Source organism: Centroberyx affinis, unplaced genomic scaffold, assembly GCF_046629955.1.
Source record: "Centroberyx affinis isolate AG114_WGS23_722 - 3 ecotype Tasmania unplaced genomic scaffold, CSIRO-AGI_Caff_v1 ptg001192l_1, whole genome shotgun sequence".
NCBI lineage: Eukaryota > Metazoa > Chordata > Actinopteri > Beryciformes > Berycidae > Centroberyx > Centroberyx affinis.
Window position 1 is genome coordinate 309,305 of NW_027279716.1, and position 23,805 is coordinate 333,109.

At 40.2% G+C, this 23,805-nt stretch overlaps 1 long non-coding RNA gene and 1 pseudogene across 1 annotated transcript; one reads left to right on the plus strand and one right to left on the minus strand.

The window, feature by feature from the left end:
- The first annotated feature begins 4,502 nt into the window (after positions 1 to 4,502).
- On the plus strand, positions 4,503 to 6,903 carry LOC139648332 (uncharacterized). The gene is made up of 6 exons (XR_011695571.1): positions 4,503 to 4,605; positions 4,896 to 5,017; positions 5,282 to 5,402; positions 5,693 to 5,798; positions 6,093 to 6,159; positions 6,794 to 6,903. It is a non-coding gene; the product is annotated as an uncharacterized lncRNA (long non-coding RNA).
- Positions 6,904 to 7,603: 700 nt separating this feature from the next.
- LOC139648331 (thyrotropin receptor-like) lies at positions 7,604 to 17,755 on the minus strand (annotated as a pseudogene).
- Positions 17,756 to 23,805: the final 6,050 nt, after the last annotated feature.

The following is a 23,805-nucleotide window of genomic DNA, read 5'->3' on the forward strand; positions in this document are numbered from 1 at the left end:
CACTAATACAGCTGTTTATGTTCTGATTGTTTTTCAGACACGGCACAGCTGTTAAACAAAGATGAAGACCACAGTGAACACCACAATGTCGATGACAGCAGGTCCAGTGAGGAAGCAGCACACCAAAACAAGTAGATATTGAGGTAAAGGTTATGAATAATGACTGGTAAAGACTACTTTTGCATCCAGTGTGTCTTAGCCAGTGTCATATTTGGTCATGTGCTGTGTGTAAGGGCATATTTGCAGTATATGTCAAATATTATGCATTCTAGTACACATGCTAATGAATGTGGGTGAATAAAGGAAAATGTGCAGTGCATTTTACATGTTTGAAAGTTGAGAGAGTGTACAACGTACTTAATACAATTCCCTGTTTTTGTTCTCATTACTGATACGCATGTCCTTCTGTATAGCTGCAGAAAGACTTTGGCCACCACACCATGCTTACCAAGAAGCATCATGGCATTGTACAGATGGAAAAACATCATCTAATGATAAGTGTTGCATTTTTTCACTTCATTATATTTTGGTGTAAGCTAATGTTTTCACTATTTTGACAATTACCCATATAATACATTGTCACCACATACCGAGGGAAACATTTCACTAATGTTGATATAAAAGAAGGACTAGGACTAATTCAACTGCTGATGTTCTCTAACTATTTTCAGACGCAGGACAGCTGATACAGATGGGGAAGCAGTGAGGAAGCAGAGGAAGCAGTGCACCAAAACATGAAGGATATGAATTTCACTGGTAAATTCTAGTGTTGCAGTATATTTTGTCATATGGGGTTTCTGTATCTAGTTAAGTGCAAACAAGTTTACATTGATGTGCATGCTTACATCTTCTTCATTATGAACTATACTCTGCATGATGGGGACTATGTCGGTAAATAAGTAAGTCTGCAGTGTATTTTGTGTTAAAATATGTTATCACCACATGCTCATAGAAACATTTCACTAATAAAGATGTAAAAGGATTAGGGCTATTGTAGCTGCTGATGTACTCTGATTTTTTTTCAGACAGCTGTTAAAGCAAGGTGAACACCGCAACGACGATGGCAGCAGCTCCAGTGAGGAAACAACGCACCAAAGTAAGCAGACATTGAGATAAAGGTTAGGAAAATAGGACAGCTAAACTTGTTCTCATTACTAATGTACATTTCCTTCTGTATAGCCATGGATTTGTGCAGATGGGAAAACAACATCTAATGCTAAATGTTGCAGTTTTTCTCTTTAGTATGTTGTAAAATAATGTTTTCACAAACAAAACATTTTAGTAATGTCGATATAAAAGGACTAGGACTAATGGAGCTACTGATGTTCTCTGATTATTTTCAGACACAGGACAGCGGATACAGATAAAGGAAACTGCCGACAACAGTGAAGATAGAGGACAGCAGCAGCTCCAGTGAGGAAGCAGAGGAAGCAGTGCACCAAAACATGAACACATTGAGGTAAAGGTTAAGAATTTCACTGGTAAACCCTAGTGTTGCAGTATATTTTGTCATATGGGGTTTCTGTATCTATTGAAGTGCACACAGGTTTACATTGATGTGAATCCTTTTATCTTCTTTATTATGGATTGTACTGTGCAAGACGTGTGGGCAAGTGAAAGTGAGGTGTCTGCAGTGTATTTCATGTGTTTCAGAGTTTGTGTACAAGGTAGTGTGTACAGTTTTCTATTTATTGTAATTACTAACATGTATTTCCTTTTATTTAGTGTTATGACCCCAGGCCATAATGTGTATTTGTATTTGACTGTGGTTTTTGTGCTGTTTTCCCTGCCTGCCTGAGGGTGGTGCTGTTCACCCTGTTCTGTGTGTTTTCTCAGTGTGCCAAGTTGCAGTTGGTGGCCTGTGATTGGACGGAGACTGATGGCGCCTGCTTTAAAATGGCGCCCGCTGATGCCAGCTTCGCTCTCTCTCTTTTCCTGACTCCCGACCAGACTGTGCTGTGCTGCCTAGCAATCACCAATGTTAGGATTGTTAATGTGCCAATCTCTGTTGCACATACTGTAAATATCTTCTAAAAGAGCAGTCCTGGTAGTTGTAGGGGTGAGAAGCCTTTTCTTTTGACATCTTTTCTCCTGTTTATGTTAGGGAGGTACATAAGAGACCTGTATTTTCTTTTGTTTTCTTTTGATGAAGTTAGGTAAGATAGTTGTTAATACTATAGATTGTTTTGTTTATTGTTTTGGGCCGTGCTCTCCCCGACACCTATTCTACCTTGTTCTGATGAATAAGTCAATTATGTTTGGACTGCATCTGCCGTGGCACTGGTCATCCTTGGGAGTGGGAAAATGGGGGAGTCACTTTTGTGTTGTGCTCAGTTTTCCCCTAAGCCGGGCGTAACATTTAGTTTCAGAAGAATGAGCACCAGACCACTGTAACACTGATTTACTTCATCCATCAGAGATCCAATCCACTGAAATCACCTACTTCTACTACTTCCTTTTTACTTCTGTGTATGTTACATTTTGTAATTTAATATTTGTTTACCCACTCTTGGCACTCATTGCATGCCTGACATTCCTGGAAAGGGGATCCCTATTTGTGAGGCCCTTCTTCCATTTTTCCCTTAATGAGATGTTTGTGGAAGTTTTTGTGTCCACATTGAGTATCTAAGGGGGGCATTCATTCATTGTATTGAAACATGGACTTTGCGTTTCCATCCCTTGTTGAGTATTATGTTGAATTATGTTGCTTGACAGTAAATATGACAAATAACCTTTTTTGTTTTTTACTGAAGAAAAGATTTATAGACCACTACTTTTATAGTACTACTATATACTACTATATAGAAGGAAATTTACATTTCCTTCTATATAGCCATGAATATGTGCAGATGGGAAAACAACATCTAATGTTAAATGTTGCAGTTTTCTCTTTACTATGTTGTAAAATAATGTTTTCACCATTTCTGCAATTTTCCATAAAATATGTTATCACCACATAGACAGGGAAACATTTCACCAATAGTGATATAAAAGGACTAGGACTAATGGACCTACTGTCAGACACAGGACAGCTGAGACAGATAAAGGAACATGACGTGAAGACAGTGAAGGCCACACTGAGGACAGCAGCAGCTCCAGTGAGGAAGCAGTGCACCAAAACATGAACACAGTGAGGTAAAGGTTATAATATGACTGATAAGGCCTAGTGTTGCAGTATATTTAGTCATGTAGTGTGTGTATTTGTGTAAGGCAACAAATATTCACATGTGCATGTTTATATCTTCAGTATTATGGATTGCTGTACGCATGGTCATGAGTGTGTGGAAAAATCAGTAGAGGGGAGGCATGCAGTGCATTTTGTGTGTTTGAAAGTTTGTATACAATGCAGTGTATACAGTTTACTGTTTTTGTCCTCTTTACTAATGTACATTTCCTTGTGTATAGCCACAAAAACAGTTTTCAGCATCATGGCAGGGTGCAAATGGGAAAACACTGACTAATGCTACAACTTGCAGTTTTTTCCCTCCATTATATGTTAAAATGTTTTCACTATTTTCACAATAACCTATAAAATATATCATCACCACATGCCCAGAGAAACATTTAACTACAATTTACAATTTACAATTTCACATTTGGCAGACGCTTTTATCCAAAGCGACTTACACATAAGATTTGCATACAACACAAGCAAGTTTCTAGATAGGAGAGAACAACGAGAGTAAGTGCTATAGAGCTAAGTTCTGGTCCAACAGGACAAAGGTGCTACGAGACAGTGCAACAAGCTAAGTTCTGGTCCAACAGGACATAGGTGCTACGAGGGAGTGCTACAAGGCAGTGCTATGAGGTAATGCATAGAGTGCATCAATTTTTTTTTTTTTTTTTTTATGAAAGGAGGTATTCTCTAAAGAGCTGGGTCTTTAGCCTTTTCTTAAGGATAGAGAGGGATTCTGCGGATCGAATGGAGTTTGGCAACTCGTTCCACCACCGGGGAACCACAGAAGAGAAGAGTCTGGCTAGAGACTTAGGGCCTTGCTGAGGTGGCAGCACCAGGCGCCGCTCCATGGCAGAGCGTAGTGAGCGGGAGGGAGCGTAGACCTGAATGAGGGAGTTCAGGTAGGTCGGAGCCGTTTTGGTTATTGTTTTGTAGGCGAGCATCAAGGACTTGAACTTGATGCGGGCAGCAACTGGGAGCCAGTGGAGGGATATGAATAGCGGAGTGACATGTGCTCTTTTGGGCTGGTTGAAGACCAGACGCGCCGCCGCGTTCTGGATCATCTGCAGAGGTTTGAAAGTGCAGGCCGGGAGCCCTGCCAGTAAGGAGTTGCAGTAGTCAAGGCGTGATATTACAAGAGCCTGTACCAGGAGTTGTGCTGTATGCTCAGACAGGTAGGGTCTGATTTTCCTGATATTGTATAGAGCAAATCGGCATGACCGAGCAACAGAAGTCACATGCTCCAACTAATGTTAATATAAAAGGATAAGCACTAACGGAACTACTTATGTTCTCTGTTCTATGTTCTCTGATTATTTTCACATACAGATAAAGGAAGACGATGACAACAGTGAAGACCACACAGAGGACAGCAGCAGCTCCAGTGAAGAAGCAGAGGAAGCAGTGCACCAAAACATGAACACAGTGAGGTTATGAATTTCACTGGTAAAGCCTAGTGTCGCAGTATATTTTGTCATATGGGGTTTCTGTATCTGTTGAAGTGCACACAGGTTTATGTTGATGTGCATGCTTATATCTTCTTTATTATGAACTGTACTGTGCATGATGTTGACTGTGTGGGTAAATAAGCGAGTCTGCAGTGTATTTTCATGTGTTACAATATGTTATCACCACATGACCAGAGACACATTTCACTAATGAAGATGTAAAAGAAAAATTAGGACTAATGAAGCTGCTGATGTTCTGTAATTTTTTTCAGACATGCCACACCTGTTAAACCAAAGCAAACATCACAGTGAATGCCACATTGACAATGACAGCAGCTCCAGTGAGGAATCAGAGGGAAGCAGCACACCAAAACAATCAAACATTGAGATGGAGGTTAGGAAAAATAGGACAGCTAAAGCCTAGTGTAAAACTTTTTGTTTTCATTACTAATATTTCCTTCTGTACAGCCATGGATATGTGCAGATTGGAAAACAACATCTAATGCTAAATGTTGCATTTTTCCTTTTAATCTTTTCACTATTTGTACAATTTCCCATAAAATATGAGATCACCTGATAGATAGGAAAACATTTTACTAATGTCGATATGAAAGGACTAGTCCTAATGGAGATACTGATGTTCTCTGATTATTTTCAGACACAGGACAGCGGATACAGATAAAGGAACATGACGTGAAGACAATGAAGACCACACAGGACAGCAGCAGCTCCAGTGAGGAAACAGAGGAAGCAGTGCACCAAAACATGAACACATTGAGGTAAAGGCTATGAATTTCACTGGTACAGCCTAGTGTCACAATAAATTGTGTCACTTGGGCTGTCGTTGCACTGCACACAGGTTTACATTGGTATGCATGCTTACAACTTCATTATTATGGATTGCACTGTGCATGTCGGTGAGTGTGTGGGTAAAGAAATGAGTATGCAGTGTGTTTCATGTGTTAAAATATGTTACCAACACATGCCCAGAAAAACATTTCACTAGTGAAAATGTAAAAGGATTAACAGTAATGAAGATTCTGATGTTCTGTTTGTTTGTTTTTTTCAGACACAGCACAGGCGTTAATGGACAGCAAAGACCACAGTGAACACCACAATGGCAACAGCTCCAATGAGGAAACAGCATACCCAAACAAGCAAACATTGAGATAAAGGTTATGAAAAATAGCACTGCTAAAGCCTAATGTAGACGTTTTTGTCACCATTACTAATGTACATTTCCTCCTGGAAAGAAATACATTGGTATTTCAGGTGGTACAGGTGGGAAGACAATGTCTAATGCTAACTGTTGCTGTTTTTCTCTTTGCTATGTTGTACAATCATGTTTTCACTATTTCCACCATTTCCCATGAATTATGTTATCACCACATAAACAAGAAACATCATCTAATTTCAATATAAAACAACTAGAACTGATGGAACTACTGATGTTCTCTGATTATTTTCAGGCGCAGGACAGCGGATACAGATAAAGGCCAGTGAGGAAGCAGCACACCAAAACAAGAACACATTGAGGTAAAGATTCTACATGTCACTGGTAATGGGAAAATTATACTTCCATATCTATACACACTGGAGCATCGCTCTCAGTACAAAGCATGTGTGTTGTTGCCCACAAAGGATCTCGCCATAGCTTACATACAGCTCTCCAAAAATTAAACTACACAATGTGATGCACGACCAGAACGACAGTCATTGGCCTGCTTCATATTTCCTCCTACCTGTATCCAGTAGCTGAGAGACAGTGTGTGGAGTGCTGCAAATATATAGATCTGGAAAACAGTTCATTCCCAAATTAGAAAGATTACTACATGTAACTGTATTCATGGTGAAAAATATCCCAGAACTCAACTCTCACAGAATGTAAACACTATGACATCTCCTGTTATTACTTCCATCCTAAAAAAAGAACACAGCTGCCATATAGTATTTCAACGGTATACTGTACAATCACCAACACAGAACCATAAATGCTTAGACCAATCACAGCACATGTTGTAATATGTGGTCTCTTCATCTAAGTGCGCACAAGTTTACATTGATGTGCATGCTTATATTTTCATTATTATACATTGTACAATGCATGATGGTGACTATGAGGGTTCTGTGATAGAACTGACTCTGCAGTGTGTTATCTGATTATTTTCAGGCACAGGACAGCTGATACAGATAAACTAAAAAGATGACAACAGTGAAGACCACACAGAGAACAGCAGCAGCTCCACTGAGGAAGCAGCATACAAAAACAAGAACACATCAAGGTAAAGGTTATAGAAGTCACTGGTAAAGCCTAGTGTTACAATTTATTGTTTCATATGGGGTGTCTCTATTTGCATCAGTGCTGTAATTGATATTTTAAGTTTATTGGATAAAAGCTCTGTGACACCTAAAATCATGTAAAATTTGACCTTCCCAGTCATATTTACCACTTTATTGGGTCGTTCAAGCGTGCTCTACCCATAATTACAATATTTCCAACTGCATTTGAAGGCAGCATCTGCTTGCTACTGTTGTGTATGTTACTTCTACATACTACATGTTTAATTTCATCACATTTATAAATGAACAGAAAGACAATTATCCCTTTTGAGTTTCATGCCCTACTAGGGGATGGGAGATCAAAGGGGGGACCTACAGCTTGTTGCCTGGTGTTTCCCATACTGACAAATTTTGAGATTTCAACGCTGGCTTGTGAGGAAAGCATATGTGGGGAGTAACACTGACAAGTTGGCTTCGGTAGAGCTGTGTTTGGCGCTGGCATAGCCCCATCCGGCTCAGCAACATCAGGATGTCCCAGTGAAATCCCCTTGTGAGTATAGCATAGAAAAATGGCTGTGCGCAAGAATTGATAGGATAGAAGAGCACCAGCAGCACCTGTGGGGACAAACAGATTAGTCCTTGTTTTAGCTATCAGGAAAAGAAATAATGAAAATTTACTGAATTCAAACTCAAGAGTGAGTCAAACCTTTGAATCTGTGACAGTGATTAGTGGTCGGTGGAGAGTTGCAGACAAGCCATAGAAGGAGATGGGTGCTAGACATAAGAAGTTGGTAAAAATAAGAACAGCCATGCGTTTGGCCATGCTGGCATCACATCTGCTCGACTGGTGCTGGGGATTGTGCACCATACAGTATATGTGGAAGTAGCACAAGCATACCACTATGAAAGCCAAGACATTGAGCATCAGGATAGAGACCACATAAACTTGACCAGCAGTTGTCTCAGTATCCATAGGTAAGCAGATGCTCACCCTCTGATAACTGCTCACACCAACCACTGGCAGCAGCGCTAGGATCAGACAAAGCACCCAACCAACAAGCATCAACACAGCTGCATGGCGTAGTCGCAGTTTCCTCTCTGGCCTCATTGCAAAGAAGATGGCGTGCCAGCGTTGAAGGGTGATTGCAGTTAATGTGTAAACAGACAACTCGCTGGCAAAGATGGATAACGCCCCTGCTAGATTGCAGCCAGCTCCTGTCTGCCAGGCAATTGCGTGGTGGTAATATTGGGAGCGTGTGTAGAGGTCAACAGATGCAATGAGCAGCAAGTACATCCCCATACAGAAGTCTGCAAATGCCAAGTGACAGATGAGGAAACGGGTGACAGACAGCTTGTGGTGGCTGGTCAGCAAGACGAACATTACCAGGAGATTAGCCAGAATGGCTAACAGACTAACTACCCAGACAGACACCCTCAGGAATCCTTGGCTTATCACATCCTCACATGGGTTGAACGCATCAGGAAGGGGGCTGCAGGGAAGCCCATGATCATCTGTGTTAAGTTCATTGTACAGTGCATAGTCAAAATCCTTGTCAGGACGCTCCGTAGACAACTCTGTGTAAAAGCTGTCATTTTGACACTCATCCGGAGGACAAATGTAGCTGTTGTAGTAGTAATGATAGTGATATGGGTTGCCAGTGGTTTGGAGAGCATAGCTATCTTTCAGATGTGGATGCTGGTAGTAGGTTTTGTGTCTCCTATAACTCTGAGAGACAGTTCCAGAAGATTTCTGCAATTGTTGTCCCGAGCCAGCCCTGGTCAGGTTGCAAATAACTGCCTCAGTGTGTCTTGAGCACAGAAGGCAAGGATTATTCATCAGAGAATAACAAGTAATTAACTGCAAATTAATTAAATGCATATGAACTTTGAAGTTTGAACTAAAATCATTATAAAAAATATTTAAACTAAAATGCATAAAAATGAATACCCCAACTGACATAACTCTTGTGGAACATACAGTACAAAAAAGAAGAACAAATACCAGAAGTAATCAAGTATAGCGTGGGAAACATTTTTTAGAGGACTTTCTATTCTCTTACTCACCCTCTCCATCTTTTCAACTTTTTGAGGCCACAGCAGTGGCTTGGGAAGGTCAATTCAGCACTCTGTAAATGGAGAAAGGCTCTAAGTGGGGGTAGTTTCTTGAGGGTCCAAGTGTTTTTAGCTTGGAATTTCTCAATGGCCTCCAGTCCTATTGACGGCAAAGAGTTCACTCTGGTCTCTGAAAGGTCTCTGGGAAGACAAAGAGAACGAAGCTGAATTTATATGGATACAAGTAGGGCTGCAACTAACGATTATTTTCATTGTCGATTAATCTGTCGATTATTTTCTCGATTAATTGATTAGTTGTTTGGTCTATAAAATGTCAGAAAATTGTGAAAAATGTTGATCAGTGTTTCCCAAAGCCCAAGATGACGTCCTCAAATGTCTTGTTTTGTCCACAACCCAAAGATATTCAGTTTACTGTCATAGAGGAGTAAAGAAACCAGAAAATATTCACATTTAAGAAGCTGGAATCAGAGAATTTTGACTTATTTTTCTTAAAAAATTACTCAAACCGATTAATCGATTATGAAAATAGTTGGCGATTAATTTAATAGTTGACAACTAATCGATTAATCGATTAATCAGCTCTAGATACAAGGCTAAGGCTGTTCCTGTCTCCTGTTTTGGTTTACAGTCTGAGCTCAGTGTGTTTTGTAGGGGTAGAATTAGGATATTCTCTGATTCAGTAAAATACAAAATTATGAAAAAAAACATATGTCTAGCTGATTTGGGGTTCCTTCAGAGAGAACAGATAATTAACGATAATCCCTGTCTAGCAAACACTGTATACTTTTCAATCACTCACAAGAGAGTTGGGCCATGAATAGGGTTGCAAAGGGGTGGAAAATTTCCAGTAAATTTCCAGAAAGTTTCCAGTAAATTTACATGGGAAGTTAAGATGGGGAATTTTGGAAATATTCCAAATTGGAAACTTTCCATGGGAATTATGGGAATTTATGGGAATTTATGGGAATTAATGGGAATTTATGGGAATTAACTGGGAATTGAGGGTAATTTAATGGAAAGGTATCATATCCAAGCATAAATATTTGTTTTGTTATAAGCAGACATCCATCCAAAATAATACAATTAAAACAGATTTATTTGTAGGTAGAACTTTATCAAGTGTTAAATATTTTATTGAACAATCAATTCTTTCATTGAAGAACAAAAACATGAATGTTGAGTTGCATGTAGGGGGCGTGGTCTCAATAGCCCTGCAGTAAGCAGTGTGCTATGTGCATGTGATTGAGGAATAGCATAGATATTCAACTGTACTTGCATGATATCTGGTTGTTTTAGTCAGGATTATGCTAAAATATGTTTTCCCCAACTATATTTAAGTTCCCTATTAAGAGCATACCTTCAATTTAGTAAATTCCTGGTTTATTCCCGTTTATTCCCATAAATTCCCGTTAATTCCCATAAATTCCTGTGAATTCCCATGGAAAGTTTCCAACTTTGAAAATTCCCGGAATTTTGCAACCCTAGCCATGAATCACGCCAGAAAAAGCAAATTCATCTAGTCTTTCCAAATCCACATTCCTGTGAAGATACCTGAGCAAATGAGAATAGATTAGGGGCAGGGGAAAGTGGCAATATTTAGGAAGTTTTGTAATTGATATCATTCCTTAAAGTAATAATCCACGAAATTTTCATATAAATAAATGTCCGTTTTGCTACTCTCTATCACTGATTGATATGACACAATAGTGATCCAACCCTGTTTATGAAAGCTTTTACATTTGCTGTTCTAAGCCTGGTGTTGGGTCTGGTGCACAGGAAGTGATGCATTTTATGTTTCCAGTTTATTTGGAATAATCTACATTTACAGAAACTCAAATTTCATCAACAGAAAATCCAAGGAAAAGTATGTCACAATAATGAGCGCTTAGCACCAATGATGGCGACAAAATTTAAAAAACACCACAGCAATAACCTCTTGGCATCAAAGATGGAGACAAAATTTAAACACCACAGCAATGACTGCATAGCACCAAAGATGGAGACAAAATCAATAAAATTACAATCTCGTGGATTACCACTTTAAACTTTTGTCAACAACACAATACTTAAGAACTGCATACACTTTCTCAAGTCTGCTCCCATTGAAGGCGTAGCAATGGATCTCTTTCAGGCCATTGCTATTCAACATACTACAAAAACACATTGTTATTCAGTTATAAATCTGAAGTACCTCAATTTCCATACAGTACATATTTGGGCTCAAGTTGTCTGTCAGTGGCAGTAGGTTGTACTTTCCTGTGGCTGTCCCATGTGATGTAACATATTTAATACTTTGATGTGCTCATGTATAATGTAAGCAATGTCCACCTGGGGTCACTTTGTCCACATTCTTTATCCAGATCAATATGCGAAAGGCTTATTCCTGTTATATGTTCAGATGTTCAGATATGCTTCATGAGACTGCCCTGAGCCTATATGATGATCACAACAATATGGCCAAAATCATGAGGAAATAAATTAGGTAATGCAACCTCACTAACCCCATAAGAGATAAAAACTCTATCTTCATTAAACTTCACATAAATATTCACTATGTAGCATTTTCGTAAGACAAAAATTTGTATTTGAGCTGAACAAAAAAATCCACCCAACAGTGATCCATGAGACTTCCTGATTTTGCCCATATGAGCCCATTTGATCAGGAAGGACCACTGATGGGAAATCTTCTCTGCATACAGGAAGTGACAAATCAAAATGGAAAATGCATGTTTTATCTTTAAAATAAAAACACATGGTATGAATTTTTCAGAATTGATCACAGATCAGCTGGGGCTGTGTACAGTTTACTGATATCACCTTAGATGATATCTGGATAATGAAGTCCTCAAAATGACCTCAGAGTTAAGTCTCGCTGCCATTTGGGGCCCAGCTAGTAGATAATAGTAGCGCAGAGCTGGACTAATGTACATATTATGGTAATATCAAAGAAAAGCAACATTTGAGATACAGAGGAAGCAGAACTGTCGGATAGATAGATAGATAGATAGAATGGATAGATCATTTTTAGATAGGGATGTAACGATACCAAAAACTCACGGTACAATAATACCATGATAAAAAGTCCACGATACAATATTTATCATGATATTCAAAAAAAAAAAAACTAAGAAAAATGATGACTTGAAAAAAATGTCCTTTATTAAATAATAAATCTGATGTGTCCAGCATTTTTTATTCATATAAACTTTGTTTTTCCTTTTAACTTAAAGTGCTTCTGCTTTCCTTCTTTAATAAAATAAAATATAAGTAGCCAGCCATGACCTAAGCATGTGCAAAAAATTGGCATGAATTGTCTTTGGCAATTAATGATTGAACTATGTACAATTGCAAAACAAAAACAATGCAGCAGTCAATAGCAGTCCTTTAATAAAATAAAATAATAATATATTATTGCAGCAGCTGGATCTTGTAAACAAAACAAGTCACACTCACAGTGGAACATCAGTGTTTTTTAGTACCCCCTATGCTACTACCTACCTACCCAGTAGGCTAGGCAGGCATTTATTTTAAAGGGCCAAAAACATAAAGTCAAGTCAGACAGTCAGTCACAGACTGAAACAGGAACATCCAGTGTTTTTTTTTTACCTACTCTACACACAGAAAGTAGGCATTTTCTTAGTGCCACTGCATCTCACACATCAAATAACAAACAAGGAAATAAAATAATCAGACCCTGCAATAAAATAAATCAAGTTTCACTTTAGTTTTTCAAGTAACTCAACTCAAACAAACTGTAAACTCAAACTCACTCACTCATCATCAGACAGGTTTTTTTTTAGGAATATGAGCATGTCCACATTTCCAGGTAGAAGCTGGGATCTTTGGGCGTTGACAATGTCCCCTGCTGTAGAAAAAACTCTCTCGCTGGGTACTGAGGTTGCTGGGACAGAGAGATATGCTTTGGCCATGGATGACAGCAGTGGGTAAAACCGTGCATTGTCTCTCCACCACTTGAGAGGACAGTCAGAGAGTAAAATAGAGGTCTCTTTGCGGTACAAGTAAATTTCAGTCTGGATCCCAATGTTGGGCTGTGCACCGTCCACTCCTTCAGTGAAAGATTCCCCAAGGAGATCTTTGAGTGCTGTCTTTTTGGAAGGAGGAGATTGTTCCTTCTCAGCTCTATGTGCTGTGTGTGGCAGGCCATCACCAGGCTCAGGCTGTCCAGCTGCATGTGTGGGGCTGCCCAGCGCTGCTCCTTCCCCTTCTGTTTCATTAGGGTTCTGTAGAAGCAAGCAGAGGTAGAAAAAACTTCCTAAATGTCTCATCTTGTTTCTTTTCACAAAAGCAACAGAGCAACAGAGGCAAGCCCTGCACAGTCACACTCACTATCTCATACACACAACTTAAAAGTTACCTGAACAAGTTACACACACACACAAAGAATATTTAAATAAATACCTGGTTCTGCATCTGTGTTGCTTTCACCTTCAGCCTGTTGAAAACGTCCTCCCTCTGTCCGTCGTTTAGCTGGCGCAAGCTCCGGAACCGGGGGTCCAACGCAGTGCTTTCTAGCAGAAACTTGTTTTGCTCCCCTTGGTATCGGTCTGTCAAGTCCTTCAGTATGGCTCTCTTCATTTTGGCGATGGTGGTGGAGTCCTCATCGCACTCTGCCATGCTCTGTTCTATCATGTGCTTGAGGGGCACAATGAGAGAGACTGTAGGTCGAGACTCATCGCACAACACGGTGGTTGCTTTTTTCAGCGGTGTGAGAAGCCTTACTATGTCGGCTCGGTCCAGAGTGTCTATGTCATGTGTGTTGCGCCTGACTTCATCACTCAGTAGCGCTGCAGCGACTGCTTGTTGTTGCTCCAGGTAACGCTCAAGCATGTCGAGCGAGCTGTTCCATCGTGTGACTCCGTCCATTATCAGTTTATGTACTGGCAGGTTTAACATTCTCTGTTTGGAGGCCAGCACAGCTGTGGCAGTTGAACTGCGGTGAAAAAACGCTGCTACACGCTTGACTCGACCCAGCAGACGACTGACGCGGCCTATGTTCAAACCCGCTTGTGACACACGGTTTAAAGTGTGTGCAAAACACTTTATGTGTGGGGACAGTCCGGCCTCTCTTACTGCTACATCCATGTTTCGTGCATTGTCTGTAATGACAATAGTGTCTGTGTCACTTTCGCTTTTGTCTCTTGGTACAGAGCTGGTAACACTGTGCGACTAAAGTATGGCCGTGATGGAATAGTATACTTCGGCTCCAGCGTGTTTACTAACCTCCAAAATCCATCGTTGTCGACCACAGAAAACGGCCTTAAGTCTTTGGCTATGTATTCACCGATGCATCTTGTTATTTCTTCAGCTCTCGGACTGTTATGAGGAAGTGGGGCTCCAAATGCTTCTTTCAGGGTCCTTTGGCCTGGCTGAAGCTTTTTCATCACAGTACATTATTGTTGTGGTCGGAGCTTTTCTGGGTGGTGATGTGCCAAACGGCTTCTCATGTTTGATGTATTTCCCGTGTTGTAGCTGACCGTCGCCCGGCAGTATTTGCACATTGTTTTGCATTTGTCAGTTTCCTTTTCGCCATTGTCATTTCTTGAAACGGGAAAACCGAAATGCTGCCACACATCAGCTCTAAAAGTCGATGGAGCATCGGCAATCTGAACTTCACATTTTTCATTTCGTGGTTCTTCGCAACGTTCATCTTCTTCATCCGCCATTTCTCGTTGGGTCTACTCTGAGCCTGTGAAGACAAGACGCAGTGCTTGACTTGCACGCAAAGGATGACGGGAGTCTGTCTTCTTGACTAGTATGATTGCGCCCTCTGCTGCTGTTCAAACAAAAACAATACAATTTTCGACAAGGAGACATAGTAGAACGCAGCTCTACTAGCGAAATAACCATGTAATATCGTGGTAGATTTCCCACGACGGCATCGAGACATTTTTTCATCACGATACCGCGAAATTCGATATGCCGTTACATCCCTATTTTCAGATATTCCATTGAAAGAATTTGCAGGTATTACTTCTATGAAGATATTATCCACTATCTCCCTGTTGAGATGATATGGACATGAAATATTTCACACCAGACAAGAGTAAAGTTCAGCTACTTTGACTAACAAATGAGATGTGCCATTAGGTACAGTATTCAAATGCTACATACAAGATAAACTCCTCTTGGTTGGATTGAATGTACTGTAGGGCAGGAAAGGAGGTGAGACCTGTGTTGAAAATACCACTGTATCAAAACAAATTTCAGTTAGCAATAATGACACCAAAGAGTTAAATTCTAGATAGGAAACGATATAGCATCAAGCATATTAGCACCATCCTGTTTTTCACAGGAACGGTTTTCCTGTGAAAAACGTGATATACTTATGTAGACTAACGAAAGCAAATGAGATTTCACTTACAGATACTTTAAATTAGGCAGATCCTTAAATGCTTCTGGGTCAATCTGTGCCAGTGTTTTGATACTTCTTACTTCTCTGTTGGACACACACACACACACAGACACACACAGACACATACACAAACACACAGACAGAGACAGACACACACACACACACACACAAAAAAAAAATCTGTTTCACATGCCAGGTTTCAAGGCATTAGCTTCCAGTAGCTTGATGACGTGTGAGCTGGCTTGTAGATTCTGCAGTTATAAATGGCCACCCTAGACCACCACAGAGAGGCTTCCTCATTTTTTCTCAGATTTCAATACAAAACATACCATTTTGTAGATCTGATCTTGCTCTTCCATAAAATGTAACTGATCCATAGGTGCTGATTTAAGTTGTGTCACATGCTGCATACCATTGTATTTTGCTTTAGTTACATTCAGCTGTAAACAAAAAAAATGAGTTAATATGAGGCAGTTTGGTTCATATGGCCCAGGTGTTTACTGCACTGTAGCTTCTCTATTCACTTTACAGCCTCCAGAGGCTCAAGAAATAGCCTCACAACCAGACAAAATTTGTGTTACATATGGCAGTTCTATGCTATGTAGCAATGATATAGTAATTCAAGTTTTTACTGTCCCATATCTGTGGGGGGTTGTTGATCAATACCAATGACAAAACAATTACTTTTTAAAACAATGACTAATTACACTGTACTTACCTGGTGATTTTTTTTGGTCAAGATTAATGCAATATGCTTCCGCAGTAACAACTCTGACGTGAAAACCAAGTCAAACTTGTTGTGCTTGTATTGAACAGTGCTTGGCGGATAAAGGTGCTTCTGATTTGGATTCTGAACCAAATTGTGGGACAGTGGCCAGTGCAGTACTAATGCAGGATAGATGCAGCATGATGGAGAACTACTCCAAGGGCTACCGCAGTGTTCATGGTGGCGCTGATGGAGTGGCTTCATTTTAATCACAATCAAGTTGCAATGTTTAAAGGGTACTTACATGTGGGTTGCCCAGGGCAGGTTATGGAAAGAATGCCTCTCCAGAAGTCTTAAAGTCTCATTATCAGAGATGTAGCTGAAAAACAAATCAGAAACCAAAGGTCATTCTACATTTGGTTTCAGAGACATGGTTTGCACTTAGGCATACAGTTTTAATATTTTCAGATATTGAATAAAGATACTACTCTTGTACATTTTTGTCCTGCATTATTTTTTTTTTATCATTTATTTTTTATTGTAACACCGTCAAGTTACAGACAATACAACCCCTCTTGCTGATGATAGTTCCAGGTAAGGAATGTCCAAAAAGCTCCGAAGCCAGTGAGTACTTGAAATATCATGAGGAGGTTTCCAATGCTGGACTACAATCTTCTTAGCTGCAGTCAGGCCTGCCAGCCAGACTTTGCGTGTTTTTTCCGTAAGGGAAAGGTGGGAATCATCATTTAGAAGATGTACAGCAGGGTCCATTGACAATTGTACCCCCGTTAGTTCTGCAAGGGTACTAATAACCTTCCCCCAAAAATCAAAAACCCCTGGACACTCCCATACAACATGTATAAAGGAGCCAACGGTACCCTGGGAGCAAAATGAGCAATATGTCTAATTCTCTGCGTTAGATATGCTCTATGACAAAATTTCACCCTGCATTATTTTTTAAGTGGTTTGATTATGAGTAATCTTTGAGAAATTAGAAATATAAGCATATTTGAATGAGAACCACTGAATAAACCGACTATTGACTTGAAAATAACATGGCTATAGCCAAGACATTTTACTTTTATTTTCTTGATCAATATATTACATTGTTATATGAATCATATTGACACTATATTCTAAATAATTATAATCCTTGTATTCTTATTTTTTTCTGATTGATGACCATGTTTTTTTAGACTGTGCAAACATTGTACACATACCACACATAAATGTTCAGTTCATTTCAAAAATAAATAAAATGGAGTTTACATTACAACATAAAGAATAAATATTGTTTATTCTTCTTTGTAAAAGAGTTATGTTATGTATGGCAAATGATGCTATTTTAAAAGAAAATCTTACATGTGGGAAATGTTGACCAAATTGGCAAAGGCATCCTGAGGAATGGAAGAAAGTCTCGTCTCTACCATCCACCTGAAATGGGAATACACATTCTAGTGAGATTTAAATTGTTTAGCCATAATAAAATAGTGATCCACAAGCTGAAGTCATTGTTGAAAGATTTTTGGCAACTTACACCTCCTCTGTGCTGGGATGGAAAACGGGCATGACTTCAACTCCGAAGCATGAAACACTATGTCCCATTCACATTGGCAGTGAACCGGGCAATATTCCAAATTAAGTGTGGCCTCAACACTTGTGATGAAGATGAAAATCAGGTGATGAAAATCAGGATTCATTGTGACACTCAGTTTGAAAGCAGTGGCGAAGACTCCCAGGTTACGCACAGTGAGAAGGGAGGGGAAGGTATTCACTGGGCTGTCCTGGATTTTGGCAACTAGTGTCAAGCAAGCCAAAATAACAAGAAGGACTTCTGGTCACAACTTTCAAAATTATAAAAATATTTTTTGAGTCATACAAAGTACAGAAGAAAAAGTAAAGAATGCATTTAAGGAGCAATTTGTAGTAAATGAAAGTACAGATGCTGCTTTTCTGTATTTTTGACAGATGCTATTTTGCAGTTTTTCATATTAATAGCCATATTGGTCTATACAAGATGCATACAAGGCTGCCAAAAAAGAAAAAGAAAAAACTCAAAACTTATACCAGACAACTTGCAAGGGTTCTACTATTGTCCATTTTAACCCATTTTCAATACAGTTGTACCTAAAGGCTGTCAGGCAGCGGCCTCCTCAAATTTTTTTTTAGTTCATAGGAGAACGCCTTCTGGCTCTAGGTAGTACTTTTTTGAAGTTTAGATTTAGAACTTTCAAAGACAGATTAATCTAGAACCCTTACCAATTAGTTACATCTGTATCTGTATCTGTATCTGTTGTGTTCCATCATTTATATTAGTGCTACTTTCTACCACTAGGCGGCACTGTCGTAAAGTAGGTACTAGTTGAGACGCTGTGTATAGACAGATTCAAGATGGCTACTACTGAATGTACGATGCTATGCCGCTACTGAGAATATGTTTTGCTTTGCTGTTAGCCTGTTGAAGTAAACGGCACTTGTTAAGAGTCTGGCGTTTTATTCATGAGCCTACACTATAGTATCTGTATCAGTAAGTGGTTACATCTGGAACTGGGGCTGCAACTATGATTATTTTCATTATTTTTTTGATAAACTGATTAATCATTTAGTCTATAAAATGTAAAAAATAACGACAAATGCTCATCACAAGTTGCCAGAGCCCAGAGTGATGTCTTAGTCTTACCAGCATGCCAACCCCCAAATGTAATCAGTGATGGAGCAGATACAGAATGATGGTAGCGCTCCACTCACACCGTTCTCTCAAACTGCAGCCAAAAACAAAGCTGATGACAGCCATTTTGTTGTCATAACAACATAGTTGTTGTCGCACTCTGTTGTCATACGTAGTATTGTCCCGCCTACATCGACTGTCCAATCAGGTATATGTCAGTAACTGCCGGTGAATACGCTTGCGTCCCAACCCTTATGAATCGCCATGCAAATTCAAGGGGGATGAGGGAGGGGAATGCAGGGGGCTCCCAGATACAGTGCCCCCCCCCCCCCAGCTCCGAACCCCGACCACAGGGTGGGCGGCCCCAAAACACAAGCAGGGGAGAAGGCAAGACAAGGGGGACAGAGGTCAGGTGACCAGCATTCATGGGTGCACCCGTCTGAGGCAGCCCCCCAACCCTTAGGAAGGAGCTTGCCCATCACATATTGTGCTCTATGTTCATCTTGGTCAAATTTGTATTTATTTATTTATTTATATATATAATATATCAGGGGTACTCAAATACAAATCTTAAAGGTCCACAAAGAAAATTTTCAAATAGACAAAGGTCCGTTTATTAAGGTCAGTCAAGCTTTTAACGAATTATAATTAAATTATTAAATTAATAATATAAAATTAAATATAAAATATATATAATATAAAATTAAATTATATAAAATAAAATTAAATAAAATATAAAATTACATGTTAAATTAAATTAAAGCTACAAATCACCATTTCCCCATTATCCCCATCCCCCAAACCCGGTTCACACACCCAGCCACCAAAGGTGAATCAAACCATCCTAAGAATCAAAGTCCAAATAAGTCCAGAACTATTGTACATTGTGTCAAACACTGTTGCTTAATGAGAGAAGTGGCACCTTTGGTCTGCTGCCAAGACTTTGAACTTTGGCACAAAAGGTGTGATGGCCAGGCAGAGACACTGATGCAAGTGTTCATGGGTGAGTCGGCTGCGGTACTCGTTCTTCACCGTGTTCATTGTTGAGAATGCAGACTCACTGCTGTAGGCTGGCCACCTTTGAACACGCCATTTTAGATTGATTCACATTCCAAATCTAGGCTAGTAGCTAACTGCTGACGAAACGAGCTGCGCTGTCAACTTCATTACACCGGTCTTTGTTCTCTTCTCTTGTAAAAATAAAGTTTGAAAAAAAAAGTGCGGCTCTACAGTATGACGTCGCGTCCGCGACTCACCGCTGTCATGGAGATGACGGGACGCTGAATGTGATTGGACCAAACCAAAGCAGAGTAGACGTCCTCACACAGACAGTGGAGCAGTCAGAGCGCTGCTTGCAGTGGAGAAAGCGGAGAATTTTGACTCGTTGCGTTGCGGCGAAGTCTCGCAGATAATACAAATAATACATATGAAAAGTATAATTTGCTCAGAGTCCGGAGACAGTTGTGGTTCGGTCCGGATCCGGACCGGAGTCCGGACTTTGAGGATGGCTGTAATATATATTTATTTTCCCCTTTTCAATGATGTGGGGATATTTCCCAGAGAGACCCCAGTTCCCCTCGTATCACCACCAACACTCACGCTCCGTGTCATAATCCTCTAGGGATTGTCTCCTCAATAATAAAGGGTATGTAGCTGAACAATTTTTTTTAACACTCAATAATAAATTTAACTAATTAAATATAGCCACTAGCAGTGATGGCTGGGTTCATGGCAGCACAGCAGTCAGAGCTGAAACATGGAAGTTTGCATTTAGATAACTGTCAGTTTTGTCATATTAGGCTGTTGATCCATCAAGCCCGAACCTATCAAGTTCTGAATGTAATAGCAAGTTAAAAGATGTCGGGGGGTTAGGGAAATGTGGACTTTGTGGACAAATTTTGAATGGGAACGTATTGCCATTGTACGCAATGTGGTCTCAATGGCTTTGAGACGAAAAAAAGTGTACAATGCCAATGCGTGGGAATGGGCAAGTGGACGCTGCTCGTGCCGACCTCGTTTTTCCTCCGGGGGGCACCAGCGAAGCACAGGGGTGTCCGCTGGCCAGGCCTTTGTCCACTGGCAATACCCTCAATGTTAATTGGACACTACATTGTTGTATATGGGGGAAATTAGACTATAAGTGGGTATATGTGTTTTTTTCCTCCCAAATCACCATTTTTTCATGGAAACTCGCTAAATTTGGCCCAAAGGACCTAAACAAAACACTTTTGGCGGGGATGGGGCCCAAAGCAGTCCGGGTGGCTTACTTTTTTTTTACTCGTCCTATCGAGCTGATATTCGGGGGGTGGCATGGCGGACCCAAAGACAATTGCTAGTGTACATTTCCGGCCAATCAGAGGGCTCGAAATTTTCATGTTGTCCAATCGTCACCAAATTTGCCGAGCTCAAAGTTGGGTCCCCCCGGAGGGCTGCCTGATAGTCGGTGGACCTCAATAAAAGCGTGCTTCATTTTTATTGGTCGTAAAAGTTTCCCTTACTTTTTGCCCATTGAAAGGTATTGGAAGTGGACAGTTTGTCCACTTGCCAATACTTTTGCATTGAAGTGCATTAAAGTGTCCACTTGCAATGTAAAGGTATTGCCATTGGACACCCCAGGGTATGGCAAATGGACAGTGTCCAATGGCAATACCCTAACATTAGGCCAAAGGCAATGTAAATGTATTGCCATTGAACACCTCAGGCATGGCAAATGGACAGGGTCATATCTCAGCAATGGGTGAGTTGGAGGGTGACATTTTAACAGTAAGACCCTCTCATCCTGAGGAATCAATGCTGCAAAAACCAAACAATAAATAACAAGTTGAATTTTCACACCGTTTCTCCTTTTATGTTTAAACAAACTTGCAGGGAGTGTGGAGGGAGAGAGCTCTCTCCGATCTGCTTGAACTTTCATTGACCTCTCAGTCAATTAAGGGTTTTTAAAGTGATCCACAATGAATTTCAACCCCAAAATTGACTCAGTTGATCTATGCAAACACCTCTATGACTGTACGTTGCTTCCGTGTCATTTCGACACTCCTGGAAGAAAGTAGCCTTAGGAAGGAGTTAGAAGCCTGGAACTTGGCACACTAAGAGTACCCCATGGAGGGATGAACATACTGCAGTTTCAGCCTCCTACCCCAAGACACTTTGGAGATATGGCCCTGTCCATTTACCATACCCTGGCCAATGTTAAAGTATTGCCATTGGACACTGTCCATTTGCAATGTTAAAGTATTGCCATTGGACACTAGTAATGGACAAACTGGACTATGGACTAACCCTAACCCTCAAATTTACTGTACAGGCGCCTTGATCCATCTAGTTTACACTCCTAAAATTTGGGGGTTCTAGGTGCTGTAGAAAAAAAGCCTTCCATTTTTCTCCCTCTACCCACATCGGACGGGGTCAGCGTCTTAGAGCATGAGAAGATCTGTGTGGAGTCGGTCATTGTGGGGCAACGTTTTTTCTACTGCATCGTTGGGGGCTGAGGTCAACATATGTTGATCCGCAGGCCCCCTAGAGCAATCTAAGCTTGCATTCATATCTCTGGGATGTTTGTATGCTGTGTGGGAAAGTGTCCGTTTGCCATTAAGAATGAATGGGGTTTTTTAGTAAGGGTAACTCCATTTAAAAGTATTGGAAGTGGACAGCTCATATTTTGGACAATAAAGCTCCAAATGCTCTGAATTGACAATGGAAGTTGTTTTCCACACTCTGATGTAGGATATTCAACCCCAGGCTCCCACCTCCTTCACAGGGCTATTTTCTTCCAGGAGTGTCAGAATGACATGCAACCAATGTACACTTCTATAGGTGTCTGCATACATCAACTGATTCAATTTTGGGCATGAAATTCAGTGGGGATCACTTTAAAACCCCTTGATTGATTGAAAGGTCAACAAAAGTTAATCTGTCCACTTGCCATACATTTGTATTAGAGCCAGGGTAGTGCAAATGGACAGGGCTGTATCTCCAAAGTGCCTGGGGGTAGGAAAAAGCAGTATGTTCATTCCCCCATGTGGTACTCTTAGTGTGCCAAGTTGTAGCCTCCTAGCCCAAGGCACTTTGGAGATATGGCCCTGTCCATTTGCAATGTAAAAGTATTGCCATTGGACACCCCAAATGTATGGCAAATGGACAGTCCATTTGCAATGTAAAAGTATTGCCATTGGACACCCCAGGGTATGGCAAATGGGCAGGGCCGTTTCAGCTTTGCAATCATACTCCCCCCGGAACCCAAAGACTTTGGTTTCCCGGACGCTGCCCAGTGGGTCATGGGAATGAATCATGAATGTGTTTTGCCAACCATTTTTCTAAAGCATGCTGAACAGCTTTAGATTTTTGTATTAAATCTACCATTCCAGGTGTTCATTGTTTTTTATTCATTGCTTTATATCATATAATCCCACAGTGTCACTCAGTCAGCCTCCCCAGTGCAAAATTCACTGACCACACTAAATTGTTAATTTTAACCAGGTAGGTTGTGCTAGCATGGAAAGCCTGGGCTTGTTGGAAAGAAGAGAATGTAAGCTTTAATTTGATGTACAACATTAAAAGATTGGATCATGTTTAGGAGTAAAAAACAGGAAGAAAATTGAAACATGAATATGTTGAGACCCCGTAAAATGCAGCCCATGTGCTGGATGGAGGAGGATGTTTTCCCAGTCTCAACGATGTAAGCATTGTTCAAATTTAAGTGAAAACTTAAACATAAAATGTATTAACAAATCATATATATTACTTTATTCCTTTTTTTGGAATTCCTTGCTGTCTTATTTTTCTCTCCATGTTTAAAACCATTTTTCTCTGTCTGTCTTGTTGCACTGTCCCCAGCACATAGCCTCCCCAGTGCAAAATTCAACCAGAAGCAGTTTGTCAACATTCTTAAAACAGAGACCTGTAGTGTGCCACAGTGATTAACCCCTGAATAGATTCATTATAGTCCAGTCAATCTGTGGTTTTACCCAGGGAAAATTGCAATAGTAATCATTCAAGGTTTTGTGTGATCCCTAGGGACATCCAAATAACATATTAAAAGTATACCATTATATACTTAGTGGATCAATGTAAATTCAGGGG